Here is a 19,779-nt window from a genome sequence, read left to right on the forward strand (position 1 = left end):
CTTATCCGGAGCCGACGCACGACAGCTCGCTGAGATCCAGGAGGTGTTTCTCACATTTGAGAAGGATGGTCTGGGTACGACTAATTTGGAGAAGCACACGATCGAGCTGATCGAGGGAGCCAAGGTCTTCAAGGATCGGCCATATCCCATGTCTCCAGCGAAGCAGAAGGTTGTCGAGGATGAGGTGGACAAGATGCTAGCGCTCGGAGTCATCGAGGAGAGCATGAGCCCGTGGAGCAACCGGACGACGGTAGTTTCGAGGCCTGGGAAAGATCGGTTCTGCTTAGACGCGCGCAAATTGAACGATTTGACCATTAAAGACGCTTACCCGCTGCCGAGTATCGACGGAATCCTGTCCAGAATCGACCAAACATTTTACATATCCAGCGTGGATTTGAAGTTCGCATTCTGGCAGATCGAGTTGGACCAGAAGAGCAAGGAACTGACGGCCTTTACGGTTCCTGGTCGGCCTCTCTATTAGTTCCGGGTGATGCCCTTCGGACTTTGCAACGCGGCACAGCGGTTGGTGAGACTCATGGACCGAGTGATCCCAGCTGAGATCCGGTCCAACGTATTCGTCTATCTAGATGATCTGCTGATACTGGCTCCAGATATCCAGACCCATTTCAGATACCTTCGGAGAGTCGCGGAATGCCTGAAAGCAGCGGGGTTAACGATAGGTATGAGTAAGTCAAAGTTTTGCTTCAAATCATTGACCTACCTGGGCTTTATTTGGTGGAGGTCGTCTACGAATGGATCCGGGACGAGTAGCAGCGATCAGGAGGATGCCAGAGCCTAGGACGATGAAGGAGGTGCGAGCGTTCCTTGGGACTGCTGGATGGTACCGCCGGTTCATAAAGAACTTTGCGACGTTGGCCGCCCCGCTCACTGAATCGCTGAAGAAAACTGGAAATTCTAAGTTTTCCTTGAGTCCAGAGGCTCAGCTTGCGGTAGAAGCTTTGAAGATGGCTTTAACGACTGCACCAGTCCTGGTGCATGCGGACTTCAAGAGACGGTTCTTTACCCAGTGCGATGCGTCACACGTCGGAGTCGGGGCGGTGCTTTTCCAGCGAGACGACGACGGACAAGAGCAGCCAATTGCATTTTTCTCGGCCAAGATGAATAAACATCAGGTAAATTACACCTTGACCGAGAAAGAGTGTCTCGCGGCGCTCATGGCCATCCAGAAGTTCCGGCCATATGTCGAAGGGATGCCATTCACCTGCATCACGGATCATGCCAGCTTGAAGTGGCTCATGTCCATGAAGGATCTGTCGGGACGTTTGGCGAGGTGGTCGCTGCAGCTTAAAGGGTTCCACTTCAACATAGAGCACCGAACAGGAAGCGAGAACGTCGTGGCAGACACGCTTTCACGGTGTGTGGAGGAGCTCGTAGTGAATCCGACGGATTTGTTGGGTTTCGAAACCACCGAGTTCGCTGGAGAAGGTTATCTCGAGTTAGTGAAAGATGTGGAAGACAACTTGGAAAACTTTCCGGACTTGAAGATCGAGGATGGTCTCATCTTCAAGAGAGTCTCCTCGGCAAATCAGTACGATGAGGTGGAAGGTTCCGAGTGGAAACTGTGGATTCCACAGAGTCTGACCCACAGCCTAATCGAGCGTGCGCATACGGACCCAACAGCAGCTCATGGCGGAATGGGAAAGACTCTGGAAATCCTCCGACGGCAGTTCTACTGGCCAGGCATGGTTCTCCAAGTCCGCGAGTTTGTGCGTGGATGTGATGTCTGCAAGGAGTCCAAGGCGCCAAATTTCGGGATGCAGGTCGGTATTGGAGAAAGAGTCCAGACGGAACAGGCATTCCAGAAGCTGTATATCGACTTCTTGGGAAAATATCCGAGGTCAAGGAAGGGTCATGCCTGGATTTTTATCGTGGTGGACCATTTCTCCAAATTTGTATTCCTGAAGGCCATGAGGGAAGCTACATCCTCGAACGTCGTCGATTTTCTCATCCACGAGGTATTTTACAAATTTGTCGTCCCGGAGGTAATACACTCAGACAATGGTCGGCAGTTCACGTCGAAGATCTTCCAGGAGGCGATGGAGAGTTTCGGTATCTCACACCTAAAGACTCCGGTATACTCCCCACAGAGCAACGCAGCAGAACGAGTAAATCGAAGCGTGTTGGCCGCAATCCGGAGCTTTTTAGATGGTGACCATCGAGACTGGGACGTCTACCTTCCTGAGATTGAGGTAGCCCTTCGAAACGCGATCCACTCGGCAACAGGAGAAGCTCCTTTCTTTACAGTGTTCGGACATCATATGTTCCTGAACGGCGCCAACTATAGGTTAGCGAGGAAGCTAAAGTCCTTGTGTGACCACGAGATGGCGGGCATGAAGACGGCGGACAAACTCCGAGTGATCCAGGAAAAGGTCCGAAAGAATCTGGAGACAGCCTATGACCAAAGCCGCAAGCAATATGACCAACGGGCTCGGAACTTCATGGCCAAGCCAGGTCAGGAGGTATACCGCCGTAACTTCGTCCTCAGTGACTTTAGAAAGTCGTTTAACGCCAAGTTCGCCAGGAAATTCCTTAAGGCTCGAGTGGTGAAAGCCGTTGGTAACAATGCCTACGAGTTGGAAGAACTTCAAGGACGTCGGATAGGGGTGTATCACGCCAAGGACATCCGGGTATAACCTGAAAAGAGGCAGCATAAATTAAAGGAGCACAACACAAAAAAACAAAGGCAGTACTTACCGGCAAGCGTGCGGATTTCGCCAGGCACCGATCTCCAATGCTCCCAATGATTTCGTCGAGTGGCCATGGTTCGGAGGCGTGGTGTTGCATTTCGAGTTGGAATCGGCTGGAAGAATTAAGAAGGAGGTATTCGTCTTTGGTAGGGCTATCGATAAAGTTGGAGGGTGGCAACCCCTACTGGAGTGGCGCCCCCTTCTGCTGATGTCTTGGCTATCTAGCTATTTAAACTAGCCCGGTTCGCTCTGGGTATGGCTAGGATGGCCTTGATATGTCCAATGACCCAATTTCGAGAGAGGCAAAGGGAATATGGCGAGATATAGGCATGATAGGCAAATTTTTATATAGTCGCAGACATATTGTCCCAGCGGACAGAACAAAAATGTTAAAATAGTGTTTGTGCCGAAATATAATAAAAAGTGAGTGTTAGAGAAATTTGTGTTAGGTTTAATAGTTTATTTTATTTATAAATAATTATTCGTAGGGCAACCGGGGTCCCAATACAAAGGGCCCCGGGATACTTATATTGTAAGTGCAAATTAGAAGACTTAATTGGACATATAAAATTGGACTAATTAAATCTGGAAATTCAAATTGGAGATTTAAATTGGAGGGAATTAAATCTGGAAAATCAAATTGGAAATAAATCGTGATTTTAAATTGGAGGAAATTAAATCTGGAAAATCAGGAAAATACGCACCTTCGGTCGAGCCAGCTACGAGATCTGGACAAACACTACTCGCCTTCCTCGGACGCAGCCAACGCCATCCGACATTCACCGGTGAGTCCGTTCCGGGCTATTAAGACCCACCTGCTTTGGGGTCGTCAGGCTGCCAGTGCGCGCGGCGTTGAGAGGCACCGCCATCAGGCTCGCCTTCGCCACCGCTCCTCGGGGTGTTCCAGGCCCTTACTGCTGCTGGCCTCCGGCAGAGTACGCTGTAGTCGGGGCATAGTTAGCCCGGCGCCTAGCCCAGAAGTGGCTGAAATCATTAATGTTAATTTAAATGTGCACATTGCTAAATTTATGTACTTACCTGTTGACCTGTAAATTTATCCGGACTTAGACCCGAAAACCTTAATTTGTCCTCGTTGTTGCCTGTGAAAGTGTCGCGATTATTAGTTTTCAGCGGGATTGTTTACAGCGCGTACTACTTACCGTTTGGCCTGTCCCTTCTTTTCCCTAGGAGCTCCTCAGGATTAGGTGACCCGACACATACCTAGTGTGTGCCCTTTTGTGCGCCTCGTTCCAATGCGAGTTCCACCAATAAGTGACTGGTGGAACATTATTTCCGCGGCGCCTGTAGCCTTTGCCAAAGGAAGGTAATCTTCCGCTTTGACCGGTTAAATTTGGAGACGGTGGCCAAGTTTGGTCGTAGAGGCTATGAAAGGATAAATTAATTACTAGGAGAACAAGTTATGTTAACTTTAGTACTTACTGTGGATATTAAATGTACATGAAGACCGAAATGTGCGAGTGAGTTGTCGCTGTGGGGGAGATGGAGCTGTCCTAGTCGCGAGGAGTGACTTCGACCAGCATATGATGGGTGATACCTCCGCAGAATCATCCGGGGCATCCTTGGTTGGGTGGGCGTGCTTGGCTAGGTCACCAATAGCCACCAAAACATCATATATTTCCCGTCACTTCTATTAATTGCATTGTTTAGATTTTGTTTGTTTTGCATGTTAGTGAAGACCGATATTTTTTGTGATGTGAGACGCGCGTATATCGATGTTAATGTTGTGGATACTGTAGGGATATTGGGGATACTCCGCCCTGGGGATTCGGGAGCTAGCCGGCGCCGTCCCAGGAGAAAATGCAGTTCCATAACAAACTTAAATATTGAATGTTTTATTTGTTTATGTTGTATTACACAAAGTATACGAATTAACAAGACAGAAAGCAAACTTCGGCAAGCCGAAGTTTATATACCCTTGCAGTTATAACTAATCGACTACATTTCGCTTTCTATGCCTATATTACTTAAAACAATGAAGTCATGTCGATTTTGTTGCATTTCGAGTTGGAATCGGCTGGAAGAATTAAGAAGGAGGTATTCGTTTTTGGTAGGGCTATCGATAAAGTAGGAGGGTGGCAACTCCTACTGGAGTGGCGCCCCCTTCTGCTGATGTCTTGGCTATCTAGCTATTTAAACTAGCCCGGTTCGCTCTGGGTATGGCTAGGATGGCCTTGATATGTCCAATGACCCAATTTCGAGAGAGGGGAAGGGAATATGGCGAGATATAGGCATGATAGGCAAATTTCTATATAGTCGCAGCCATATTGTCCCAGCAGACAGAACATAAAAATGTTAAAATAGTGTTTGTGCCGAAATATATAAAAAGTGAGTGTTAGAAAAATTTGTGTTAGGTTTAATAGTTCATTTTATTTATAAATAATTATTCGTAGGGCAACCGGGGTCCCAATACAAAGGGCCCCGGGATATTTAAATTGGAGGAATTTAAATTGGAAGTTCAAATTAGAAGACTTAATTGGACATATAAAATTGGACTAATTGGAAATTCAAATTGGACATTCAAATTGGAGGGAATTAAATCTGGAAAATCAAATTGGAAATAAATCGTGATTTTAAATTGGAGGAAATTAAATCGGGAAAATCAGGAAAATACGCACCTTCGGTCGAGCCAGCTACGAGATCTGGACACCATAACTCGTCATCCTCGGACGCCGCCAACGCTTTCTTATACACGCCGGTGAGTCCGTTCCGGGCTATTAAGACCCACCTGCTTTGGGGTCGTCAGGCTGCCAGTGCGCGCGGCGTTGAGAGGCACCGCCATCTATCCCTTCCTTAACCACCGTTCCTCCGGGTGTTACAGGCCCTTATTGGCGCTGGCCTCCGGCAGAGTACGCTGTAGTCGGGGCATAGTTAGCCCGGCGCCTAGCCCAGAAGTGGCTGAAATTATTAACGTTAATTTAACTGTGCACATTATTAAATTTATGTACTTACCTGTTGACCTGTAAATTTATCCGGACTTAGACCCGAAAACCTCAATTCTTGTCCTCGTTGTTGCCTGTAAAAAAGGGTCGCGATTATTAGTTTTCGGCGGGATTGTTTACAGCGCGTAATACTTACCGTTTGGCCTGTCCCTTCTTTTCCCTAGGAGCTCCTCAGGATTAGGTGACCCGACACATACCTAGTGTGTGCCCTTTTGTGCGCCTCGTTCAATGCGAGTTCCACCAATAAGTGACTGGTGGAACATTATTTCCGCGGCGCCTGTAGCCTTTGCCAAAGGAAGGTAATCTTCCGCTTTGACCGGTTAAATTTGGAGACGGTGGCCAAGTTTGGTCGTAGAGGCTATGAAAGGATAAATTAATTACTAGGAGAACAAGTTATGTTAACTTTAGTACTTACTGTGGATATTAAATGTACATGAAGACCGAAATGTGCGAGTGAGTTGTCGCTGTGGGGGAGATGGAGCTGTCCTAGTCGCGAGGAGTGACTTCGACCAGCTGATTATGGGTGATGCCTCCTCAGAATCATCCGGGGCATCCTTGGTTGGGTGGGCGTGCTTGGCTAGGTCACCAATAGCCACCAAAACACCATATATTTCCCGTCACTCCTAATTGTTTGCATTGTTTACATTTTGGTTTGTTTTGTTTGTTAGTGATGAGCGATAGTTTTTGTGAAGTGAGACGCGCGTATATCGATGTTTATGTTGTGGAATCTGTAGGGACATTGGGGATACTCCGCCCTGGGGATTCGGGAGCTAGCCGGCGCCGTCCCAGGACCAAATGCAGTTCCATAACATAGTGGCGCCCAAAGTAAAAAAATAAATCGTCGAGACGACGACGTCTCGCGTGTAGGGATTTGCCTCGCATAGCCTCCGCTCCGGTGACTTGCAGAGCAACAGCAGGTTGCATGCAACTGCACCGGGAGTGGTGGGCTGCGTGGCAGAGAGAGAAAGGTTTAGAGGGGAATTTATTTTTTGAGCAGGCAGGAGGCTTGACTCCGAGTAGAGGCAATGGCTCCTGGTCACAGAGAACACTGGTCGTGACCGCCGGGTGGCATCTTCGCCTGTAATAGGATCGAAGGATTTGCATCCGAAGGTCCGTGCAATAACTCTGTGATATACATATGTAAACTGTGATAAAATAGTTAGGGCGTAGAATTTAATTTATTTATTTATTTTTATTTATATTTTGTGTTTGTGGGGTAAAGTCCGTTGTAGTTAATCCGTAGTTGTTGTTTTTGTTGATCCTGAGGCTTTTGTTTCTCGGATGTGTTTGATACCTTCTGTCGGTTGGATGCTTAAATGTGTGTTCGTGACCCGTGACTTATGTACACGCGCTGCACGAACACCTCGATTTAAGGATCAAACCACAAACGGGAAAACAAAGCCAACAGGACTCAACGAGCAGCCGATGTCCTTAACTGGCGGCTATCACCAAGAGTGATAGCCAGTCCAGTTGACGAGCGGCGTGTGAAAGGATGTGACGGGAAAAATTGGGTTTTGGAAAGCACCGGACGAGCTAGGTCGGAAGTCCACCGGCGAGGGTCAGTTCCATCTCCCCAAATTCAAATCTTAAAAGAAACAAAATAAAAAGGAAAAATCATAAATATAATATATTATTTATTTATCTATTTATTTATTCTATTTATTAATTCCATTTATTTATCTAAATTATTTATTCATTTTCCCAAGTATTTATTTATTTAAAAAAAAATTATAAATATCTTTCCTAAAATTATACATTTATTTAGTTATTTAAAAATTTGTTTCAATAATTATTATCTGTTCTTACATGTATATATATTTATCTGTTTATTTATTATTTACTTGTCGTTATTATATTTATTTTTCTTCTTAAGTATTTATTTCTTTTGGTGATTTGTTTCGGGTGTTATATTAGAATTTTTAGGGAAATATACATATATTTTTTTTGTTGTGCTGTACGATGCCTTCCAATTACGATCTCCGATCGAAGGTTCTTCCGGCCGAGGAAGAGGAGAAATTGTGGTCCACCGATTTAGATGAGGTTGCTGGGGCCGAACAGCCACGGATATCGATGGGACTGCCAAGGACTCCGTTGGGTCGTCTTCATCAGGAGCTGCGCAGGGAACTTCAGATGGGAGCAGATCCCACGCAACATCAAGTTCCGGAGCAAGTGAGCTCGGAGGCGTTTCTGGACAACGCGGCGAAATCGGCAGTAAATGTGGCATTGGCCCAGGCGGCAGAGACCCATCGGAAGGCTCAGGAGTCCGGCGTCAGCCAGTCCTTAAGGGATGAAATCCGAGGTGGGTTCCTGGAAATGATGAAGCTGATGAACGAGGTGTTAAGGCCTGCTGCTCAGCGGCCGCAGCTTCCACAGGGGAACCATACCGATCAGCAGCAACCTCCGGGTTGGACGGACACGGCGGCACCACTGTCTCCAAGTCTGGTCCAGACAGGGGCGATTCCAAAGACTGCACCATCAGCAAGTTCGATTGGCTCCCGTCCACCGCCACCAAGGGTTCCACCAAAGCCGCCTAGAAGGCCCTTGGATTCGTTTCCGGTGGAGAGCAGCAGTCCAGGATATCCTCTGGATGGCGAACGAGGGCGACGCAACGAGCCTCGAAATTGGCACTTCGAGGACCGCAGGGTTTCTGATTTTCGCGAGGAGCCGCGCTTTTATGCCAATACAGGGCCAGGTGGCGGCAGCCAACAGGTTCGCATCGAGCGGTGGGGCGTTTCATTTGATGGCGAGGACGAGCGAAACTCGGTGGAAGATTTCCTGTTCCGGCTCGAGTTCCTGCAGCGGCAGTACCAGTGCCCTTGGCAGGAAGTGCTCCGCCATTTCCATGTGCTGCTAACCGGACGGGCACGCGAGTGGTATTGGGTCCACGTGCGTCAACGTAGGGTGGAGAGATGGCCACAGCTGCGTGCTGCGCTGATGGACAGGTTCCGAGGCCACCAGACGGAGCACGACCGGATGCATCAGCTTCTGCAGAAGGAGCAACAGCCGGGAGAAGCCGTGGAGGATTATGTCCATGCGATGCAGCAGCTAGCCTCTCGCCTAAAAAAACCACTGTCAGAGCGACAGATGGTAAAAATTATTAAAAAGGGCTTGAGAGAGGGTATCGCAAGATTCGTTTACGCAATGGATGTGATGACTGTGGACGAGTTGAGGGAAGAGTGCTGCGAGGTGGAGCTTAATTTTGGACGACGAGGACGCGCGGCCTATGCGCACCCGATGCGTTATCCTCCGGCGGAGAAGGCCAGGGTTAGCGAGGCAGCTGGTCCAGATACTGCAGAGGATTCCCAGTGGCAGGTGAATGCGTTACAAGGAGAAGGCGTTACAAGCGAAGGCCCGAAATCCGTTTCGAGCGGGCTGCTGGAATTGCGGAGCCGTAGACCACGGGTTCCGTGACTGCGCGGCAACAGAACGGCGCCTGTTCTGCTACCGATGCGGAAGGCCAGACACTGTGTCTCCGAGATGTCCGGATTGCGCGGAAAACGGTCGGCTGGGCGATCTGAGAGCGGGAAGGATGCGTCCAGACAAGAGTCCCGCGATGCAGTAGATGTTCTAGAATGTAAAAAAGGTTTAGTATGTACGAGTAGGAATAAGCACAGTTTAAAATACTTACCTTATGAGGAAAGGATGCGTCGGTACCTGGAGACCAGGAAACGAATTTTCTCCGAGCACCAGTTAGCCGGCATGCGAACGGTGTCTAGGAAAGTCCAGAAGGCCAGGGATCGATTCCGTAAGAGACGAGCGAGGAGGCGAGAAGTGGTTGCCGCTGTGAAGCGCAGTGGAACGGGAGACCCTCGACCATTCGCTGAAGTCCGGATCCTGACCCAACAGCTGACTGGCTTATTGGACACGGGAGCTAGTGTCAGCCTGCTGGGCAAAGGTGGAAGAGAGCTCGTCGAGGCGTTGGATGTACCAATCCAGAAGTACCTGTCTGTGGTCCGAACGGCGTCTGGAGAGGATCGCACGATTATAGGACGCGTCGAGCTACCTGTGGAGTACCAAGGACAGATAAAGCGGATCCTGTTCTATGTATGTCCATACCTGGAGCAGGAAGCCTATTTCGGAGTGGACTTCTGGCAGGCGTTTGACTTGGCTCCAGCGGTGATAGGCCCCAGCGACCCGGAAAGCGTCAAGGCAGACGAAATCCACGCTAGGGATATGGAGCACTACGCCGAACAGGAAGACGACGACGAGGAGAAACCGGATCCCGAATCCTGGACGTTATCTGAGGCCGACGCACGACAGCTCGCGGAGATCCAGGAGGTGTTTCTCACATTTGAGAAGGATGGTCTGGGTACGACGAATTTGGAGAAGCACACGATCGAGCTGATCGAGGGAGCCAAGGTCTTCAAGGATCGGCCATATCCCATGTCTCCAGCGAAGCAGAAGGTTGTCGAGGATGAGGTGGACAAGATGCTAGCGCTCGGAGTCATCGAGGAGAGCATGAGCCGTGGAGCAACCGGACGTCGGTAGTGTCGAGGCCTGGGAAAGATCGGTTCTGCTTAGACGCGCGCAAATTGAACGATTTGACCATTAAAGACGCTTACCCGCTGCCGAGTATCGAAGGAATCCTGTCCAGAATCGACCAAACGTTCTACATTTCCAGCGTGGATTTGAAGTTCGCATTCTGGCAGATCGAGTTGGACCAGAAGAGCAAGGAACTGACGGCCTTTACGGTTCCTGGTCGGCCTCTCTATTAGTTCCGGGTGATGCCCTTCGGACTTTGCAACGCGGCACAGCGGTTGGTGAGACTCATGGACCGAGTGATCCCAGCTGAGATCCGGTCCAACGTATTCGTCTATCTAGATGATCTGCTGATACTGGCTCCAGATATCCAGACCCATTTCAGATACCTTCGGAGAGTCGCGGAATGCCTGAAAGCAGCGGGGTTAACGATAGGTATGAGTAAGTCAAAGTTTTGCTTCAAATCATTGACCTACCTGGGCTTTATCGTTGGCGGAGGTCGTCTACGAATGGATCCGGGACGAGTAGCAGCGATCAGGGGGATGCCAGAGCCTAGGACGATGAAGGAGGTGCGAGCGTTCCTTGGGACTGCTGGATGGTACCGCCGGTTCATAAAGAACTTTGCGACGTTGGCCGCCCCGCTCACTGAATCGCTGAAGAAAACTGGAAATTCTAAGTTTTCCTTGAGTCCAGAGGACCAGCTAGCCGTAGAGTCATTGAAGATGGCTTTAACGACTGCACCAGTCCTGGTGCATGCAGACTTCAAGAGACGGTTTTTTATCCAGTGCGATGCGTCACACGTCGGAGTCGGGGCGGTGCTTTTCCAGCGAGACGACGACGGACAAGAACAGCCAATTGCCTTTTTCTCGGCCAAGATGAATAAACATCAGGTAAATTACACCGTGACCGAGAAAGAATGTCTCGCGGCGCTCATGGCCATCCGGAAGTTCCGGCCATATGTCGAAGGGATGCCATTCACCTGCATCACGGATCATGCCAGCTTGAAGTGGCTCATGTCCATGAAGGATCTGTCGGGACGGTTGGCGAGGTGGTCGCTGCAGCTTCAAGGGTTCCACTTCAACATCGAGCACCGAAAAGGAAGTGAGAACGTCGTGGCAGACACCCTTTCACGGTGTGTGGAGGAGCTCGTAGTTAATCCGACGGATTTGTTGGGGTTCGAAACCACCGAGTTCGCTGGAGAAGATTATCTCGAGTTAGTGAAGGAGGTGGAAAATAACTTGGATAACTTACCGGACCTGAAGATCGTGGATGGTCTCATCTTCAAGAGAGTCTCTTCGGTAAATCTGGACGATGAGATGGAAGGTTCCGAATGGAAACTGTGGATCCCACAGAGTCTGACCCACAGCCTAATCGAGCGTGCGCATACGGACCCAACAGCAGCTCATGGCGGAATGGGAAAGACTCTGGAAATCCTACGGCGACAGTTCTACTGGCCAGGTATGGTGCTGCAGGTCCGAGCTTTCGTACGCAGATGTGATGTCTGTAAGGAGTCCAAGGCGCCGAATTTCCGGATGCAAGTTGGTATTGGGGAAAGAGTCCAGACTGAGCAGCCATTTCAGAAATTGTACATCGATTTTCTTGGAAAATATCCGAGGTCGAAGAAGGGCCACGCATGGATCTTCATTGTCGTCGACCATTTTTCGAAGTATACGTTTCTGAAAGCCATGAAGGAAGCCTCGGCCGCCAGCGTGGTAGAATTCCTCATCCACGAGGTATTCTACAAGTTCGGGGTCCCGGAAATCATTCACTCAGACAACGGTCGACAGTTTACGTCAAAGATCTTCGTGGAGGCAGTGGAGAGTTTCGGCATTTCCCACATCAAGACTCCAGTCTACTCTCCGCAAAGCAACGCCGCAGAACGAGTTAATCGAAGCGTGCTGGCGTCAATCCGGAGTTATTTGGAGGAAGACCATCGGGAATGGGACGCATTTCTCCCGGAGATCGAGGTGGCTCTTCGCAACGCGATACACGCAGCAACTGGCGAAACGCCCTTCTTCACGGTTTTCGGTCATCACATGTTCTTGAACGGGGCCAGCTACAAGTTGGCGAGAAAGTTGAAATCCCTGTGCGACCATGAGATTGCTGGGATGGGAACAGTCGACAAGCTCAAAGTGATCCAGGCCAAGGTGCAGACGAATCTCGAAAAGTCGTACGAGCGAAGTCGCCAGCAGTACGACCAGAGAGCTCGGACGTTCCTTGCGAAGCCAGGCCAAGAAGTGTATCGCCGTAACTTCGTCCTCAGCGACTTCAAAAGTGCCTTTAACGCGAAGTTTGCTCGGAAGTTCCTCAAAGCTCGGGTGGTGAAAGCAGTCGGCAACAATGCTTACGAGCTGGAGGATCTTCAAGGACGTCGGATAGGGGTGTATCACGCCAAGGACATCCGGGTATAACCTGAAATGAGGCAGCATAAATTAAAGGAGCACAACACAAAAAACAAAGGCAGTACTTACCGGCATGCGTGGGCCCCGCGTAGGGCACCGTTTGGAACTGCATGCGGATTTCGCCAGGCACCGATCTCCAATGCTCCCAATGATTTCGTCGAGTGGCCATGGTTCGGAGGCGTCTCTCTAAATCCTTGGGTGGTGTTGCATTTCGAGTTGGAATCGGCTGGAAGAATTAAGAAGGAGGTATTCGTTTTTGGTAGGGCTATCGATAAAGTAGGAGGGTGGCAACTCCTACTGGAGTGGCGCCCCCTTCTGCTGATGTCTTGGCTATCTAGCTATTTAAACTAGCCCGGTTCGCTCTGGGTATGGCTAGGATGGCCTTGATATGTCCAATGACCCAATTTCGAGAGAGGGGAAGGGAATATGGCGAGATATAGGCATGATAGGCAAATTTCTATATAGTCGCAGCCATATTGTCCCAGCAGACAGAACATAAAAATGTTAAAATAGTGTTTGTGCCGAAATATATAAAAAGTGAGTGTTAGAAAAATTTGTGTTAGGTTTAATAGTTCATTTTATTTATAAATAATTATTCGTAGGGCAACCGGGGTCCCAATACAAAGGGCCCCGGGATATTTAAATTGGAGGAATTTAAATTGGAAGTTCAAATTAGAAGACTTAATTGGACATATAAAATTGGACTAATTGGAAATTCAAATTGGACATTCAAATTGGAGGGAATTAAATCTGGAAAATCAAATTGGAAATAAATCGTGATTTTAAATTGGAGGAAATTAAATCGGGAAAATCAGGAAAATACGCACCTTCGGTCGAGCCAGCTACGAGATCTGGACACCATAACTCGTCATCCTCGGACGCCGCCAACGCTTTCTTATACACGCCGGTGAGTCCGTTCCGGGCTATTAAGACCCACCTGCTTTGGGGTCGTCAGGCTGCCAGTGCGCGCGGCGTTGAGAGGCACCGCCATCTATCCCTTCCTTAACCACCGTTCCTCCGGGTGTTACAGGCCCTTATTGGCGCTGGCCTCCGGCAGAGTACGCTGTAGTCGGGGCATAGTTAGCCCGGCGCCTAGCCCAGAAGTGGCTGAAATTATTAACGTTAATTTAACTGTGCACATTATTAAATTTATGTACTTACCTGTTGACCTGTAAATTTATCCGGACTTAGACCCGAAAACCTCAATTCTTGTCCTCGTTGTTGCCTGTAAAAAAGGGTCGCGATTATTAGTTTTCGGCGGGATTGTTTACAGCGCGTAATACTTACCGTTTGGCCTGTCCCTTCTTTTCCCTAGGAGCTCCTCAGGATTAGGTGACCCGACACATACCTAGTGTGTGCCCTTTTGTGCGCCTCGTTCAATGCGAGTTCCACCAATAAGTGACTGGTGGAACATTATTTCCGCGGCGCCTGTAGCCTTTGCCAAAGGAAGGTAATCTTCCGCTTTGACCGGTTAAATTTGGAGACGGTGGCCAAGTTTGGTCGTAGAGGCTATGAAAGGATAAATTAATTACTAGGAGAACAAGTTATGTTAACTTTAGTACTTACTGTGGATATTAAATGTACATGAAGACCGAAATGTGCGAGTGAGTTGTCGCTGTGGGGGAGATGGAGCTGTCCTAGTCGCGAGGAGTGACTTCGACCAGCTGATTATGGGTGATGCCTCCTCAGAATCATCCGGGGCATCCTTGGTTGGGTGGGCGTGCTTGGCTAGGTCACCAATAGCCACCAAAACACCATATATTTCCCGTCACTCCTAATTGTTTGCATTGTTTACATTTTGGTTTGTTTTGTTTGTTAGTGATGAGCGATAGTTTTTGTGAAGTGAGACGCGCGTATATCGATGTTTATGTTGTGGAATCTGTAGGGACATTGGGGATACTCCGCCCTGGGGATTCGGGAGCTAGCCGGCGCCGTCCCAGGACCAAATGCAGTTCCATAACAATTTGGAGCTGCATTTTGCCATCGTTTCTATGGCAGTTATATGATATTGTTGTCCGATTTTAATTTAATTAAAATCGTAATTCCATAATATTTAAATATTACAAAATCCCAAAGAAAAACAAAAAAAATTAAAAACAACAAAGTTATAATTTTTTTAAATTGTTTTTTCCGATTGTTCCTATGTGAGCTATGTCGCCCGATCCGGCTCGTTCCGACTTATATACTACCTGCAATAAAAAGACAACTTTTGGGAAAGATACCTACACTGCGGACATCCCAACGAGCATGCAACATCCACTTTTGCTGATGACACAGCGATCCTAAGCCGCTCGAGATGCCCCAAGCAAGCTACGGCGCAACTTGCTAAACACCTAGTGGCAGTGGAGAAATGGCTATCCGACTGGCGAATCAAAGTTAAAGCCTAGTATCCACTTCGACGTAAACCGTACGCCAGTCATGAGAGAGAGCGAGAGGCAAACAGCTGGCGCTCACTTTTCGTCGGGCCTTTTTTTCACGTCGGTCCCCTGATCAACCCTAGCGAAAAGATTAAAAAATTTAATCTTTTGGCGTGCGCTTCTCACTGAATATTATAAGAAATGTTGGGAAAAACTCAAAAAACTCACAAAAGTCGATTACAGGTGTTTACATGTGAGGACAAAATAACTTTAATACTATCTGGGGTGCCTCTTGTCAGAGCAAAATGTTTTTTAGGTCCAGAATGTACGAAAAAACACAACAAATACGATATTTGAATTTTAACTGCTTGTCAACAAACCCAGCTGATTGACAGTACGACCGTAGCACGCTTAAATCTGATGAACTCTCAAACTTATGGTCAGAAAAGATTAAAGTTTTTACGCTAGCGTAATCGTTTGTCGATCTGGATACTAGGCTTTAGTGAGAAGCGCACGCCAAAAGATTAAATTTTTTAATCTTTTCGCTAGGGCTCACCCAAAGTTCATTTCCGCAGACTGGCAACGCTATGTAATGTTCTGGTATTTTTTCGTCGATCTGAGGGCCGAGGTGAAAAAAACCCTTGACGAAAAGTGAACGCCAGCTGTTTGCCTCTCGCTCTCTCTCATGACTGGCGGACAGTTTTCGTCGATATGTGTACTAGGCTTAATTTTAAAAACGCTAGACCAACGGTGAGGAACGGCGGAGGTTCCGTTCTAGTTTGGGGCTGCATGACAGCCGGAGGAGTAGGAAAAAGGTTTTATTTAACGGAATTATGAATACTAAAGCATATCTAAATAAAGATATGGCTGTTGCACAACACCAACCCGATTCCAACGGCTCCACAGACCCCAGACCTCAAGCCAAAAGTCCAGGAACATAAGATTTCCTCTAAGAACGTACTACAACTGATTTTCCTAAAGGCTTGGTCGTATATTTCCGAAGTGAGGTGCCGAATGCTATTAAGAAAACCAACGGCTTACAAACAAAATACTGAATGAAAAAAAAAACAAAATTTGATGCCGAAACTAAAAACGAATAATTTTGTGAGACGTGAAGGTAATTAAAAAAAAAAATGTTGGCTATTGTTTGAATCTATATATATAAAACTGTTCATTGAAAACTAAGAATCAACGCACAGCCTAAACTAATTAAATGACCCTTTTAAAATTTTGTACCATTCAATTCTTATAACACTAACATGCCCCCATTTTCTTCCAGTGGCAAAAAACCCCCAATTTCTATAAAAAAATCTGGACGCTAAACGCGTTAATCAATCGATGCGATTTTTGGCCAAAATTTAGTCCTCTACATAATAAAGATTCTATTTAATTTAATATTCGATATTTTAATGTTTTTAATGTTTTAATGTCAGGGGGGCAGTCATCTCTATATATAAAGCTATCTCTATATATAAAGCTATCAGTAAGAAAACTGGGAATCAACGCACAGCCAAAACCACTGGTTAACAATATTAATATGTATTTTTATTACATTCTAATAACTTTAAACTGATTTGCTAAGATTTATTGGGGCTCCCCAAATGGCCCCAATCGCTTCCAATTGGAAAAAAGGTCAATTTCCTTTTCCAAAATTCTGGACACTAAACCGTTTAACAAATCGAATCCGTGTTTTCGCATAAAAATAGTTTAAGTCATTATAAATGTTTTATAAATTGAACGCTTAGATTTGAAGCTTTTTACTATTTTTAACACCCGTTCTAAAATTACAATTTAGCCAAAAATATCTTCAAACGTTGAAAAATGGCACTTCTAAATTGAGTATCAAAAATTTCTTCAGTAATAATTTTCCTTAAGCGTTAACGATTCATTTGATAGTTTCACCAGAGCTCTAGCTATCTTCTAAACAAAGAAACTAAGCAAAAAGTCGATCTATTATCGAATTTAAGTGTCTCCATATGCATCATACATTTTCTGCCTGCATATTGGTATCTCTCTCTGCATTTTCATACAAATTGTCAACAAATCATTCGGTCTCCCTCCCTCTCCCTCTGCCTTGCATTTCCCTGCGCGTCCTTAAAAATATAAAATGAGCTTTAATAAGGTTTTAATTTTTGTAGTCTTGAGTTTATAATTATTGGTGACCCACACCCCACTAAAGTGCCAAAAACTCATTCAATTAGAAAATGAAATCCTGTACGCTAAACCGTTAAACCAATCGATAGCGTGTTTTCGCTAAAAAATAGTTAAAAGCATAATAAATGTTTAAAAAATATGACGGCTTCAATTATTAACTTTTTACTATTTTTAATACCCGATTAAAAAGTAGCCGTCTTATCCAGCATACGCTTGCATATATATATCTCCATCTCTTTTCCACCCCCTGACTCTGGTTTATGATTGTCATTTTTTTCTTCGAAATACCATTACAACAAATAATTAAAGTTGGTATAACTATATTTTCGCAAACCCAATACCAAATAGTAATTTCTTGAATATGTTCAGAAACAAATACACTTAAAAGAATGAAATATACAAATGCAAAAGCCCTAAATTATTGATTTCTTATGTACATACATATGTGCATCTTTTCTTTTATCCGGTCTGTAATCCGATAAGTAAATATACATAAATATTAGGGGCAAGAAACGAGGAATATTTTATTTAGCAAAATAAAGATTAGCAAGCAAATACTTGGAAATACATATGTATATACGTGTGTACATTTGGGTGTACATATGTATGTACATATTTAATGCAAATGAGGAAGTTGCGTTTTATTTTTTAATGGTGTTGTGGCAGGGAAAGGAGTATTTGCGCAATAGTACATACATATATTTACAAATGTAAGTATTTTAAGGTATTAAAAAATATAACGCATAACTAACAATTTCCGGCCTAAACTTAATATTTCTTATTTTAATTTAGTCGGTTTATTAGTCATGCGGCAGGGGGAATATAACCAATTCTATCTGTGACTATTCATAAAATTAGTTACACAAAAAAAAATTAATACAAAATTGTTTGGCGCCGTTTAGGACTCCGTTTTCTAATGCACACATACATATATTTGTATGTGTGTATGGCAAAAGCTAAAACGTATTGCGGTCCTTCTGTTTTTCTGCAATTTACGCTCTCCGTGTTTAAGATGAGAGACATTTTTTCGCTCTTCTCTCTCCGTTCTGATTCGTCTGCGCTTCGGTCTTGCTTTGATTTCATTTCTTGATCAGTTCTTAAGTTGAGCCCGACACGAAAAGATGTCCCACAAGGAAATTTGGCAATTTTTGCCGCAGCAGCAGGGCTATGAAATAGGGCTCCAACAGCAACAGCCCATGGTCCAGCAGCAACAACCCATGCTCCAACAGCAACAGCCCATGCTCCAACAGCAACAGCCCATGCTCCAACAGCCAATGCTCCAGCAGCAACAGCCGCAGCTCCAACAGCATCAGTTTCAGCAGCCGCAGTTCCAGTTGGTGCAGCCGATGCAGTCGCAGCCGAATTTGATGTGGGGCTATGCGCAGCCGCATCCCCAGGTCCAGGAAAACCTCTCGACGCAGGAGCAGCCAAAAAAATTTAAGCTTTTAGGGCCAATAAAAAAGCCCAAGAACTCAGGTTCCAGCTGGCAGACCCAGCAGCTTCAAAATGAAGTTTTTAATTTAAAAAAAAATTTGTTTAAAGCTAGGCAGGATAATCACGAATTGTGTGCCCGACTTAGCCGACTGGAATCGGCATTTTATGGCACAAAATAAAAACAAAAAATTTAAAAATTAAAACTGTGTCTGCTTTTTTATTTCTTTCTTATTTCAGCAAAAAATAATAACTAAAAACTTTTTGTTGCTTTTTCAGTGCTGTCGTGTTTCATGTATTCATAGCAGTGTGGGTCAGACATGCATTAATATGCATTTTCTTTTATATTTCAGCAAAAAAGCGAAAGCAAGGGTAAAGATCTTGGGTTACATTTTTTCCAGTGCGCCTTTATGGACCTAAAAATTATAACAATTTAAATGGTTTTGGAATGTTTTTTTTGAGTGCTCTTTACAGTTATTGCTGCCAGAATACGCAAAAGAGGTTTTTTGGGCGAAAATCTATTTGACCGGTTTTTGATAGTGTAGTAAAAATATACCATTCAAATTGTTTTTTGCGGTGTTTATATTTACACTGTTTTGCCACGCGCTGTTAGGAAACATAAGAGCGGGAGATCGCAGTAGATAGAGAGAGAGGAAAGAGTGTAGCAAGTGCGCAAAAGAAGAAGTGAACAAGGAAACTATCAATTTGGTCAGAGTCGTATCAAGAAAATTTGCCGCGAGTTGTGCTTTTATATGATCCTCTCTTTGCCAATTAATAGGAAAATTTCTTTGCATAACCGTGTATTTTGGTGTATAACCGTATGTGAGCAATAATATTATTATTTTAGTTCGCCTTTCTCGGAATTTTAATTTTTTCTATTGAATGTGCAAATTTGTTGATATCTCTGATGCTAACTTAAAAATTTGCTTAGTTATGCCAGTTTTTACTATTCTTAATTCATAAGTCATAAATGATTTACATTTCAATGAATGTTTGGTTATTTTTTAATTATGTGCAGTTGTGATTTTTGTATATCTATATATGCGTTTTTGTACTTTTTAATCTTATTATTCGATATAAACATTGCATAAATTGCACTATTTAAAAAATATTGTCTTAATAAGAGCTTCCTGTATGGAGTCAGAAATAATGCAAACTTTGATAAATCCTCAGTTAATTATCCATACTAGATTAAATTTTCTAAACACTTGCTAAATTGCATGAATAGATCGTAGTTTAGTTTAATTTCTGTATTATTCGATTTTGATTTTGAACAACTTGCAATATT

The 19,779-nt window shown here is 45.4% G+C and overlaps 5 long non-coding RNA genes across 8 annotated transcripts; 2 read left to right on the forward strand and 3 right to left on the reverse strand.

Moving 5' to 3' along the window:
• Nucleotides 1–3,122: 3,122 nt before the first annotated feature.
• Nucleotides 3,123–6,596, reverse strand: LOC108037608. Of its 3 annotated transcripts, none has more exons than XR_006417586.1 (5): nt 6,084–6,596; nt 5,805–6,026; nt 5,679–5,742; nt 3,413–3,692; nt 3,123–3,335 (listed from the first exon to the last, which is right to left on the reverse strand). It is a non-coding gene; the product is annotated as an uncharacterized LOC108037608 (long non-coding RNA). The 3 variants fall into 3 exon arrangements; XR_006417585.1 differs by lacking the exons at nt 3,123–3,335; nt 3,413–3,692 and adding exons at nt 4,948–4,974; nt 5,345–5,624 and having other exon boundaries at nt 6,084–6,585; XR_006417584.1 differs by lacking the exons at nt 3,123–3,335; nt 3,413–3,692 and adding exons at nt 5,049–5,267; nt 5,345–5,624 and having other exon boundaries at nt 6,084–6,583.
• LOC108038761 lies at nt 4,034–4,411 on the reverse strand. The gene is made up of 2 exons (XR_001768966.2): nt 4,149–4,411; nt 4,034–4,091 (listed from the first exon to the last, which is right to left on the reverse strand). It is a non-coding gene; the product is annotated as an uncharacterized LOC108038761 (long non-coding RNA).
• Nucleotides 4,751–5,207, forward strand: LOC123037637. Its single transcript, XR_006417587.1, has 2 exons — nt 4,751–5,054; nt 5,120–5,207. It is a non-coding gene; the product is annotated as an uncharacterized LOC123037637 (long non-coding RNA).
• Nucleotides 6,597–12,658: 6,062 nt separating the features above from the next.
• LOC123037644 lies at nt 12,659–13,239 on the forward strand. Its single transcript, XR_006417592.1, has 2 exons — nt 12,659–13,086; nt 13,152–13,239. It is a non-coding gene; the product is annotated as an uncharacterized LOC123037644 (long non-coding RNA).
• LOC108038540 lies at nt 12,980–14,508 on the reverse strand. Of its 2 annotated transcripts, none has more exons than XR_006417591.1 (5): nt 14,116–14,508; nt 13,837–14,058; nt 13,711–13,774; nt 13,377–13,656; nt 12,980–13,006 (listed from the first exon to the last, which is right to left on the reverse strand). It is a non-coding gene; the product is annotated as an uncharacterized LOC108038540 (long non-coding RNA). The 2 variants fall into 2 exon arrangements; XR_001768941.2 differs by lacking the exon at nt 12,980–13,006 and adding an exon at nt 13,081–13,299.
• Nucleotides 14,509–19,779: the final 5,271 nt, after the last annotated feature.

Source organism: Drosophila rhopaloa, unplaced genomic scaffold, assembly GCF_018152115.1.
Source record: "Drosophila rhopaloa isolate 14029-0021.01 unplaced genomic scaffold, ASM1815211v1 contig_190, whole genome shotgun sequence".
Taxonomy (NCBI): domain Eukaryota; kingdom Metazoa; phylum Arthropoda; class Insecta; order Diptera; family Drosophilidae; genus Drosophila; species Drosophila rhopaloa.